Source organism: Sinocyclocheilus anshuiensis, unplaced genomic scaffold, assembly GCF_001515605.1.
Source record: "Sinocyclocheilus anshuiensis isolate Anshui unplaced genomic scaffold, SAMN03320099.WGS_v1.1 scaffold960, whole genome shotgun sequence".
NCBI lineage: Eukaryota > Metazoa > Chordata > Actinopteri > Cypriniformes > Cyprinidae > Sinocyclocheilus > Sinocyclocheilus anshuiensis.
Window position 1 is genome coordinate 381,768 of NW_015549635.1, and position 13,269 is coordinate 395,036.

Consider the following 13,269-nt stretch of genomic DNA (forward strand, 5'->3'; position numbering starts at 1 on the left):
GCTGTCATCTCCGGATCCGATTCAGGCTTTGCCGCCATCCCGGAGGGCGGCAGCGTGGTCGAATCTTCATCGGACAGCTCTCCCTCCGATGCTGAGATCGACATCTGGTCGGCGGGAGGTCCACTGGATAACGCTGGTATGCTCTTTAAAGAGGGCCCAGCACGTTCCGTGGGTCGCTCCACTGGATCGGAGGTGCAAGAGGAGTGATGGTCCCCAGAGGGTTGGTTCCCTGCGGGGTTTGCCATCACTGTAACCCTCAAACCGCCCGTGCTACTGCTGGAAGTGGTTCTCGCCTGTCCGCCAGAACGAGCCCCAGATCGCGGCAGCAGCAACGGGACTCCGCCCCCTCGCAGGTAGCAGAGCCTAGTTTGCAGCTCCGAGATGGTCATCTTCCTGCAATGAGAACATGACTCATTCACGAAGGCCACCTCAGCATGCTTGATGCCCAGACACGTGAGGCAGCGACCTGAGGCGCACAGGGGAGATGGCCGCTTGCAACATGACAGGGGGTAGTGCAGCCTGAAGTGCGCAACCCACTCGACACTAGAACGACCACCGCTGAAGTGCCGTCTCGCCAACACAGAAAGCTTCAGAGAGCGTGCTGAACTCGTAGTTCTCGAAATGAATATAGAGCAGAACGATGTTGTCGCTCGGCTCCGAAGCGAAAATCACCGACGTGACTCGGAGTGACCGACTGAAAGGGAACTGTCTTAATGTAGCCCTTCCATTCTGTTTCCATTTTCCTTTTACTGAGGACCTTCTCAATAACTATGACCTGTCTTTTTCCGCTCCACGCTTCCTTTAAACTCGACCCTCCTCAGCCTGGCTCCTAAAAAGCTCAGATGAGTTCTAGAGAGGTGCCTTCCTCTCCTTCAGCTCTGCAAGGTGTGTGTGTTTGTGTGTCTTCTAATACCCGTGTGCACAGGGGTGTTTCATCGACCACTGCCGTGGCTCAGCATAAGCATCTGACGGAATAATGTAGGGAGAGAGTTAAACGGAGGGGGGGCATGAAGGCCTAAAAATAGATAGAAGGGCCAGTCACTCAGAAATGGAGTTGAGTAAAGACGCATCTGCTGCGGCACATAAGAGAGAGTGTGAAAAAGAGAGAAAAAGGGTGATGGCAACAGAGAGAAAAAGCAGGACAAATAGTCAGAGGAAGGCTGAGTGCTGTTAGGGCAGCTTTTTTCTCTCAACGTTATACTTGTAATGGAAAAGGTGCAAAATAATTCAGGAATCGAAATATAAGATGGCTTGTGTGTGTGTGTGTGTGTGTGTGCGCGTGTGTGTGCGTGTGTGTGTGTGTGAGAGAGAGAGCGAGTGTGTGCCGTGTGTAAATTTGTACACTCGGCATGATTCCATCTTATATAGGTTTTGCTTTATCATTGCAAACAGGTTTTGAACCAGTGTTGATTTAGAATTATTTCTATATTATTTCTTATTTCTATTCATAGTATTAATATTTTGATTTAGCTTTTATATTTTCAGTTTTCATTTTTTATTTTACTTTTTTATCTTTAGTTTAATTTGATGTGCTTTTGTCATTTTTTATTCCCTTTTAATATTTGTATTTTGCTTTATTTTTATTTTAGTTTGTCATTTTAGTACTTAAACATATTTTATTTCATTTAGTTGCCAATGCAACATTTCTAATTTTAGTTTGTCATCTAATATTTATATTTTATTTTATTTCAGCTTTATTTCAAAATTATTCATATTAAATCCCAAAACTCAGGCTATTGGTTGAGCTATTGTTGCTGTGTGGGGTTGGTTGTGTCTCTGCATATTAAAATGGGATGGGAAAAAACATTTAACATAAAAAAAAAATAACACACTTTAGCTTTAGGTTATAATGCCTGTTTGTGAGGATATATTTTTAGTTATATATATTATATCGTTTTGACTGCTCATTTAAGCAGGTTACTTGTCATGAGCTAAATACATTGTCAGTTCCTGGTTTATTATTATTTCTGTGTTCTTCAGCTGGTGTGGAAAAGGCAGTACAGGGATACTTAACCCCCCAAAAAAAGTTATCATTTACTCAACATCATGTTGTTCTAAACCTGTATTACATTTTTTCTACTGCAGAACATAATATAATATATTTTGAAGAACACTGGCAACAAAACAACATTGGAATCCATTGACTTCCATTGTATGGACAAAAAAAGAAACACTAAGGCATTTCTCAAAACATCTTTGTTTGCTTTTATCAAAAAAGTAAGTCATTCCGTTTTGGGACAACATGAGCATGAGTAAATGATGATAGAAGTTTAATTTTGCCTAGTTCAGTATCCCTGCAACATCCTCATAATGTCATATATTTTGTGAAACAGTGAAACAGTATATTCTGGATATAACAAGAAAAAGGGGGTGGGGCTTAATTTTATCCAACAAGAAATTGAATGAATATTGAAAAATAGCCTCTATGACAGCAGGAGTTTTGAAAAATAAGAGAACTTGGTGACGCCAAACACACACACAAAAAAAGGCAGACTGAAATAATACATTTTCATGAAAGATTATGAAGACATTTTTCCCAATTTAGAATAATGTGCACTAATGAATCATACAAAACAAGATGAGTATGAAAGCAAAATAATTTCATGTTGACTTTAAGGATGGATCTCTATGGCTGATTTATTTAACTCTGTCTAGCCAATGCAGATTTAATTGATTTAAATAGTCACTCACTGCTGTAGTTTTCTCTCGTGATTCCCAAATTTCAAGTCTATTGTAAATGTGAGGGCCATTCCTTCTGACAGATGTGTTCCCCTACTTTTAAAATGGCTGCTACGTGTTGGTGTGTATGTGAAGTGTTGTGTGTGTTCTAGTGCTCAGTATGGAATTTCTTTTATTTATTTATTTTTTGGTATGTACTCTCTGGAAGCTGAGCTGGCAGGTGTTACCTATGCACACAGACTTTCCCATAAATTCTTCTTTTGCTCTGTCACATTCTCAAGCACAAAATCATGCACACTGCTGTCCCCATCCTGCTGGAAACGAAAAAAGAGGCTTTCTGGTGTATTAGTGCTGCAGAGACAGTGACGGGTTTATTAAGAACACTTGAGTGATCAGAAGCAGTAATCACACACAGCCTGCCCTGCGACTTTCACTCCCTCACACACTCCCAGTTACTCTCCCTTACACTGAAGTATGCTTAAATGTGCTCCCTTGAGAATGCACTACACAATGACAGCTGCTTCAAAGATTCAAGGGTGCTCACTGTGTCCCGGAGCCACTGTCGACAGGCTCAGATATTCAAACAGTTAAAAATTCACATCTTCTTTCTTTCTTTTTTCTGTGGCCTGATGTTATTCTCGCCACGTCTTTTTGTTCCTACTTTTCCTTTGAGAAAATTATATAGACTCAATTTCGGAGCGCTATTGCATTTGTGACCTTTAAATAAAGAAACAAAACACAACGAAAGAGAAAAAAAAGGAATACAGTTATGATTTATTTGTTTATTCAACATGTATAGAGCTCAACGCAGAGCTGTACTTCATATGAAAAGATGAAATAGAATGTGTGGGTGAGTGTGTGTTTTTGATGTATGTGTGTTTGAGAAAGGCAGAAACTTTGTTTACAGAGTTTCTTTACATATAGATATGCATCCTTCACCCATAGACCCGCATCTACGAAGAGTACATATATGCATACAGTGGGGTTCTGCAATCCACATAGAAAATCTGGGATTCAGTGTGTTATTTAAACCTAGAAAATAACAGTTTTAGGATTGTGAACAAAAGTTAGAGAAGTTAAAGAAATCACAGTAACACTAAGCTTTCGTTTGTTAACAGTAGTTAAATACATTAGTTAACATGAACTGACAATGAACAGTACTACAGAATTTATTAATCTTAGCTAATGTTAATCTCAACATTTACTAATCCACTTTTAAGATTGAAAGTTTTATGATAGCATTAGTTAATGCACTTTGAACTAACATTAATATGGAAATTTTTATTAAATAACATTAATGACAGTTAATAAATGATGTACAGTAAAGACATATTTTTACTGTATTGATAATTCATGCATTAACTAATGTTAAAAAATGAGAATGTATTGTAAAGTGTTACCAAAATTACATTTACAAAATGACAATGTTGTAGTGCAAAGAAAAAATAAATAATAAAAGATTTCAAGAATAAAGTTGGTGTGTTTTGAGAATAATCTCATAATAGGTATTTTATTAACAAGGACAAAGTTTCAAGAATAAAATTAACAAAATATTATAATTTTTTTATTATAAAAAATAAATTAAAATAAATTGTGTGCGTGTCAGTGTTAATTTTGACAGCAAATTTTGATTTAGTTTTAGTCATAGTCTTTTGACTAAAATGCTGAATTTAGTTTTCTCTTGCGTCATCAGATTTATCTATATGTCTGCTCTTCCCTTACTCCCACATATTGACATTTTTTAACGTTTTATGTGACGTAAAGCAAGTGTATGTTAGCTTATGTCCCACCGGTTCATATGTACGCAATACGCATCTAACCACTGAACCACGCAGCAGATTCGTTCTGAATGAATCTCTTCCCAAATAGTCCCTCTAACATTTTCGTCTCGTTTTTATTCGTTGATGAAGATGTCAATAGATTTACGTCATAGTTTTTGTGCTTTGGATAAAAGCGTCTGCTAAATTACTAAATGTAAATGTAAGTGCAAAATTAGTTTTTATAAATGATTGCACTTCTCCCTGGATTATACCATCGTTGTTTCACAGTAATTAATTTTATGATGAGAGAAAAAACACTTCTCGTGGTTTTACAGGAATATGCTCTTTGATGTTACTTTATTTTAAATTTGCAGTAAAATGGCATTATATGACACAAAATAAATCGCAAATATTAAGATTATACAATATTTTTATTGTACATTTACGACATTTATCATGTGACTCTTTTGTACAGATGGTCAGATTTTCCTGCTTACACTGAAGCACAAGACACTCTTTGGATCATTCTCAAATCATGCTAGAGAACATGCATATCAGGTTTTACACAAACTTGAAGAATTAATGCAGCTTCAGTGCTGCTGCATGAAAGCAAATTGTTATAATCTGTACCAAAAAACTGTATTATAAATACATAAATTAGAAAAATGCAAAATAGAAACACTTCACTAGTTGTGTCAGACATAAACCCCATTGTATCCACACACACGTAGATGAGCCTGCTCTGTGTCATCTTTTATTAAAGACCACTCTTCTATTTCAAGCACAGCTGTGCTCTGTCTATTTGTGTGTACTTTTCGTAAGAAGTGGACTCTGCACAGAAAGAATCACTGCCAAGCCTTCATTACATGCACACACACGTACAGTACAATAACACATCCCGGGGGTGTTGATACATGTTTGCACTCATATATGTCATCACACAAATCTCTCTGATAAAAGAGTCGTCTATTTCACATGTGTAATTCACTGCAATCCACTGCCAATAACTCCATCACACACATCAGAGATCAGACCAGATGAAAGCCAGAGAGTAGCCTAAATGCTAAGATACAGTCAGTGGGATGGAAAAAGCTGAATGCAGTGGAATGGAGGAGAGTGCTTTGAATGCGCACACACACACACACACACACACACACACACACACACACACACTTTTTATCATTCACTTACTCAGCTACCAAATAGGGATGTAAACCTGTTGTGTGTTCGTGTGTGTGTGTGTGTGTGTGTGTGTGTCTGATTTTCAAAGTTTATTTTATGCTTTTAAGGCTTGTGTGTGTGTGTGTGAACTACGTACACACAAGCTTTTGAAGTGTATTATTTCCTCTAAATGCTCGGGTGACTACCGTGTGTATGTGTGTGCATGTGTTTATGTGTTTTCTCATACTTAGTGGCATTTTCTTCAATGAGTCTTTAATGGCTGTGGTGCCATGGCCACCCCCTGTCTGCACGCTCAGAGCAATGGATCTTTTGTGCGACCGCTGAGAGGACTCTCCATTATCCAGCAGCACAATGATTATGCATTTAACTATTATAATTGCATAACTCTGAAGCATCTGTACATCAGCATCATCTCAGTGGATCATAGTTACAATTCATCAAAGTGCGCCTAACATTTTCTGCAATTTCTATTTCCCGATCAATTCCGGAATCCTGTCAAAATATAAAATCAGTCGCCATCGTAAAGTACAGCCAAATGAGTTTGTAAATCACACCCATACCCTGCGACGCTCAAATTGCGGACATGTTGCCATCTTGAGTGCTTTGTGCAGCCCTCGGCCATTTTTTAGGTAGTTCTCGCAAGTCTATGGAGAGACTTTAAATTTACAGTGGCTCATTATTTCGGAGGAAGTTGCCTGCTATAAACGACAAAAGTTCTTGTCTTTGTATACTATGACATGAATCAGGAAGAAAGTCTGAGAGAGGGAGAGATGTTTTAATGCTGTGTAGACGGAGTGTTTGTAATGACATTCACAAGTTGTGTTCAGACAGGATCTTGAGGGAAAAGAAAATATTTAGAGAGTAGCGTCTTGTGCTTCTCTTGAAATAGGCCATCTTCAGAAACCGATTTAGAAAAACACATATGCTTTCGCACCAATTCGCTAGCTGACGAACGAACGCCAAATACCATTAAAGCTGATACACAGGCTGGCATTTCATTACACGAGGGCTTACTTGTGCGTATGCCTTTGATTTAGTTTAATATAATAACACACTAGGTAAAACAGCCACGAGCACTATGATCTATGGACGCCTGCATCAGAACAGCAGTGTGCATTTGTCTCAATGATGCCTCCTCTTATTTAGAGTGGAACTCCAGTGGGCATTTTCCCAGCCGTATGGAATTAATGGACCACAATGCCATTGCTACGATACATGCCAGGCCTGTGCTAGAAGTTGCCTTCTGCGAATGTAATGCTTACTTTTACTCTGCAACTTTTTTTTATCATCTTACAGATAGCTTTAGGTCTGGTGCCAGACTTTTGGTACCGTGAATAGAGTTCTCTGTTCTGTTTCACAGCTGCTGAAAGCCAAAATGTCAAATTCTGCAGTAGAAAGTGCATTTAATAGATGCTGTCTTAGAATTTCTGCTTGTGGTCTGAAAACCATGCACAATAATGATATGTGACGCTGAGTTTAGACAAGCTAGTTTTTGAAGATGTGTTACAAAAACTTGTATGAAAAGGTTTCTAATCAATCTGCTCTTCATCTAATTTAGGAACAGAATATGCTACCATTGAATGGCTTGATATAATGAATAGAAAAAAGTTTTATTTGAAAGAAATTCATACTTTTATTCAGCAAGGACACATTAAATTGATCAAAAGTGACAGTAAAGACATTTACAATGTTACAAAACATTTGTATTACAAATAAGTGGTTTTTTAACTTTCTATTCATCAAAGAATCCTGAAAAATATTTATCACAGTTTCCACATAAAATATTAAGTAGCACGACTGTTCAGCACTGACAATGATAAATATTACTTGAGCACCAAATCATCATATTAGAGTGATTTCTGAAGGATCACTTGAAACTGAAGACTGGAGTAATGGCTGCTAAAAATTCAGCTTTGCTGTCACAGAAATATACTGTATGTCATTTTCAAATATGAAAAACTGTTATTTTATGTTGCAATATTTTTGTTTATAAGCCTGGTTTCTTAAATACATAGTTACATGTAAATGTAAGATAAATATATAAAGTATATAATAAATATATTTTATATTTATATAAAATATTCAGAATCCAATAAATAAATAAACAATAAAAAATTCTAATATCAGCAGATAACCAACAAGGTGATTTATCATTAATCCCTAAAATGAATAAAAGCTTCTTTTTTTTCTAGTTGTGGTCAGCACTAAATTTTTCATTGGCTTGAAATTGCTCTGTGAATGCAAACTCTATAAAAAAAGATTTAGAACAATCCTTATTCAGTAACCACAAATGACTAGAAAATGTCATGGAAATGTCATGAAAATACACTGGTCAAAAGGTGTAGAAGCCCTGTTTTCAGCACATATTTTTGGACTCTTATTGATGGCTGAAAGAATTCCTAACAAATAAAAATCTTTAATAAGCAAACAAGATATGCAGATGAATAGAACTGTATTTTGTGTGTGTTGTGCAAACTCTAGCAAGCCCGCATATAAAAGTGTACTGTAGTTTTGCTAAGACCCATATGTTCTCTTTCTCCTCATCCAATCTCCCTTTCTTTTTCCCTCCATCTCACCTTGCCTCCTTGCTTGTTCTCTAACTGAATAAATTTGCAGTGCTCATATAACTCCAGGCCACCGTGTGTCTTGTCAGCTCTCAGCAGGGGAACATCTATAATATTACACCCCAGCGCAGCACTCCCCAGCTATACCATGTCACAGCGCCGCTCTATCTAATAAACAGATGTCTTTATTGATCTGAAGTGCCATATCCCTCTCTTTCCCCATGCACTCAGCTGAAAAAAACTTTGTTAGGAGGCAGCGATAAGTTTCACGCAGGCTTGGGTTTTTATATCTCAGTTACCACTGGAGAATAGAAGGTGTCCCACCGTGGTACATTAAAAGGTTTTGCAGGGTCAGAGGAGATGATGAGCTAAGAACTTAACTCTGAGTGTGTTTATAACTGAGAGCCCGGGTGTATTATTGAGAGGGTGTGTTTGTGTGTGTGTGAGAGAGGTAATTGTTTGGACAGGTGTTAACAGAACAGCAGGCTAGTGATGTTAAATTGTGTTTCATGAACTACTAATCTGAATTCATGTTTCTATAGACATTTACAGACTATATAGCATCTGTAATGGACACTTGCACCATAAAATGCTTGAGTAACTCTGCAACGGTTAGTTTACAGTTTTGACACAGGCCTGTTTTGACATGTAACATCTGTTCTGATGCAGCGTGGTCTGTTGCTGAGGGCAGTTGCCATAGTTTTGCGACATTTGGGCCGTGCAGTCATGTGTGTGTGTCAGGCTTGAAAAGAATTCAAGGACACGAATTGAGGTAATAAACTGGATGCAGAATTGCAGAATTACTATTCAAATTAGAATGTAAGGTAGAAATACAGAGTTCTGGCATGAAACTCTAGATGGCGCAGTCCGATAGGTCTAACTCAATCTGACCTAATGACATCATTATCACATGGCACAGCTGATTGGTTCTCTCCTGTATCGGTAGCCAATGAGCTCGCTGCTTAATATTCAAATATATGACTAGGGCTTGCCGTAGCAGTGGCAGCTTGCTTCAGAAACCCTCCACCTTCCCCAGCTCCACCTGTATAGATCTGCTACGAGGTGATTCATGTATGCTATATGGGGGTTATTTCATGTATGTTATATTTGCAGCAGCAATATTTCTTACATGCTCACAGCAGCATGTTGTGGATGTATTGGCAGTTGCAAGTTTCGGTACTTACTCTGCCGTAGCCGCAGCAGCAGCATAGCAGATCAATTCCACCAAGACCAAATACATTAACATTGCCATGTACATTACCATGCCAATCCCTCCCGAGAGTTGTCATGACAGAATTAAATTTAATTGAATTGAAATTCAGATAAATTCACAAAACTCATTTTTAAACTAGAAAAGCATATTTTGACAAGACAAACTTTGAATGTAGACTTGACAAATCTTTAATTGAAAGTTTTGTTTAAAAAAAGTTAAAGAACTTGAAGATAGATAGATAGATAGATAGATAGATAGATAGTTCATACATTTTGAATTTTGCACAACCTTAGTGTATAAATAGCACCAAACAATGAAAAGGTCCATTTAAAAAAAAAATCACTTAATTTACCAGAATGCATTACCTGTTGAATGTCTTTGAAGTACTATTCAGTAAAGTCCTCTTCCACTTATTTCAATTCAAATTCAACTTCCTGTGGAGGGACAAACAGGAGAAACAAACCAATTCATCAAAGAGCCAACAATATTCATACTGCACTCATTAATTGAAACCCAGTTTTTCAGTTCTGAATGTGTGTATATGGTATGGGTGGGGAATCTGCAGTCTGCAGGAGAGCCGAAAGGGTTCATATGTGTCCGTCATGAGCATTTTAGAGCCCTCAAGCGCCCCTAACAAATTTAAGGCCCCGTACACACGGAGACGCGATTAGCTGTATACGCATACATTTTGTATCGTATAGGCGTTTCGTCCACACGGATCCGGCGTTTTGGGAGAGTGAAACCGATATTTTTTGAAACCGGGTCCCAGAGTGGATAAATCTGAAAACGCCACCCTTGCATTTTCGTGTGGACAGCGAATCCGTATATTTTCTGAAACGATGACATCATCAGCCTACGTCTCGCCCCTGTCCGTCATGAGCATTTTAGAGCCCTCAAGCGCCCCTAACAAATTTAAGGCCCCGTACACACGGAGACGCGATTAGCTGTATACGCATACATTTTGTATCGTATAGGCGTTTCGTCCACACGGATCCGGCGTTTTGGGAGAGTGAAACCGATATTTTTTGAAACCGGGTCCCAGAGTGGATAAATCTGAAAACGCCACCCTTGCATTTTCGTGTGGACAGCGAATCCGTATATTTTCTGAAACGATGACATCATCAGCCTACGTCTCGCCCCTAGTCAGACACCGCTACGTCATGTAACAGCAACAAAAACATGGACAAACACTGAACGATTGTCTTTTTATTAACTAACATTAACACAGATTAATAAATGTATTGTTCCATGTTCGTTTGTATACTGCACGCAAGGTTTATGCGCATAGTCCAAGTCTTCTTCTCCGTTTTTAGTGTTTTCTCTGTGGCAGAATTACAGCGCCAAATACTGGTCTGGCATGTATACTACATCGTTTTGTGTCGGCTTTGTGGTTTCGTGTGGATGCAGATATTTCTTGAGACAAGGGGAAAAAAAAGATCGGATAGGGAAAGCTCTGGCTTCGTGTGGACGTATGCTTAATCTGACCTTGGACAGCACATCTTATCATCAGTTTAATGAAGCACCTGCAGCCCATGTAGACTCGTGATTGAATGGGTAACATGATTCCAGGTCATTATGTTTAAATACTCTGACTCTTTAATGGCGCACACTTATTACTGATTTGGGAAATGTGTGAGGTCATTATTCAAGACATTAGTGAAAGCTTGTCTTTAACACATCAGAGACTGAGCAGGGGCTGGTCATAATGTTTAGAGCTCCATTAATGGAACAGGTTGCTATCAAACAGCAGGGAGATCTACTGATCAACATGGTGTTGACGGAGTGGAACACATTTATCTAAATGAGGACTTATCATTGATGTCTATTCTTATTGGATTATTCACAATAAATGTCTAACAAGAAAATGTAGCTTTTGGCATTTTTAGAAGTGAGATCTGTATTGAGATCTCTTCTGAAACCCTGGAGCTTGCTAGGTTTTTTTTGTTTGCTCAGGAGAAATGTCTGAGCAGCAGCAAAAGTCTTCATTTGTTCTCATTGATTTCCATGAAAAGTAATTGAGACATTAAAGAGTTTTTCTTTCCTATAGGAATGACATGAGAGAACTCATCCAAAAACATCTGAAAGGTAGTGATGTGATTTACACTGTTTTAAAAGAGCTGGTTTATGTCAGGTTTTAAACCAGGCTGGTTTGTGCTGGTCTATCATATGCTGTGGTAAAGCTGGTTGGCCAACAAGCTATTTCTGATGAAGCCTGAGGACCAAATGAGCCTTGCTGGTCAAGGCAATGCGAGTTTACTTTTATAGAACATTTTATGCACACTGCGAATTAAAAAAAATAAATAAAAAAATTCAAATTATTAGCTTTTCAGAAAACTAATTTAAGATCATAAATGGAGGAAAAATAGTCAATTAAAAATGTGAATTACTCTTTTTCTCAGATTTTTCTAAATTCAGAGGATATTTATAGCAAGAAGCGTAGCAAGGTCAGAAAGACACACAGAGACAAACAGTTTAATTCTAGAACAATTAGTGTATGTGCTTATTACTGATCTGTGACAAAGGTATCACACACAAATACAGCACAATTTATAACAATTAGACTCTGCTCTTATTACTGATCCATGACCAAGGTGACACACGCAAAGGCATCAGTTGATTTCTCCGGTTCATTTCAGTATCATTATAAAGGCAGAGGTCGTTACCAAGTTTAATTTGCCATGATGATGTTTTGGTCAGCAGCAGAAAGAACATTACCAGGGGCGGAATGTGTTCACTTGGATTTTGTAGGTTTATCTATAACTCTGTGTTTGCTTTGTATTCACATCATGTGCATGTGTTTATGTGTGTTTATGTGTGTTTATGTGTGTGTGTGTGTGTGTGTGTGTGTGTGTGTGTGTGTGAACACATGGTAACTCACCATGTGTTAACACTCCTCAGGCATGTGTGGGTGCTGTGGAGTCAATATTTGAAACAGGCACCTATCCTATTTTGGATAGATTGTTTTTAAAGAAACATTTTAAATATTCTAGCTGTCAATGGATGTCATTATTAGATGTTAATAAATTGCATTGTGACATCTCAAATGAACTTAGTCTGTTAGGATATTGTGAATTTGTGAGGGAGGAATGTGACAGCATGGAACCATTTCACACAAAATGGCTGCTTCCATTTTCTAGAAGTTTTCTAAATAATAATTTTAATGGTATTTGTTAAATTTTTTTCATTTAAAGATAATGTTTTATTAAAGATTAGATTTGATTAAAATTGATTGCAATGGATTTTTAGATACATTAATTTGAATGAATATCAAACCCAATACATAAATATGTACATTTCTAGAAATTGTATAAACAATTAAATCAACACCGTTGTATGTAATAAATAATTGTAATGATTTTTATTTATTTATTTTATTTATTTATTTATTTTACATTTTAAATTCAAACATTTAACATTACATTTTTAGATACATTAGATACATTAATTTAAATGAACAGGAAACCTAGTACATATGTTCGTTCATTCATTCATTAATTCATTAATTCATTTGGATAGAAATTTATAGAAATTGTATACAATTTCAAATCAACACTATTGTATGTGAAAATAATTGTAATTAATTTATTAGCATTTTTTTTTTACATTTCAAAATGATTTATTTATTTGAATTTTTAAGTTAAGTTTTAAGACCAATTTTCAACCTTCCACTCACATAAAGATGTCAATTTATCAGATGTGTCACAAGAGCTAATAAAAAGGCTGCTCTTTGTCATTTAGCCACACGCTAACACAAGCTGTGTGTGTGTATGTGTGTGTGTGTGCAGGAGATGGAGTCTGTTTGTACACTTCACATCCACACATTGCTTGGCTCAGAGAGAGTGAGATGACACTGGGATGCCTTTCTCTGCAT

General features: G+C 37.3%; 1 protein-coding gene across 4 annotated transcripts in view; it reads left to right on the forward strand.

Annotated features, from left to right (window-relative positions):
• LOC107659731 (neuroligin-2-like) overlaps positions 1–13,269 on the forward strand; it is a 188,474-nt gene that overhangs the window by 38,597 nt on the left and 136,608 nt on the right. The gene's annotated exons all lie outside the window — the stretch shown is intronic.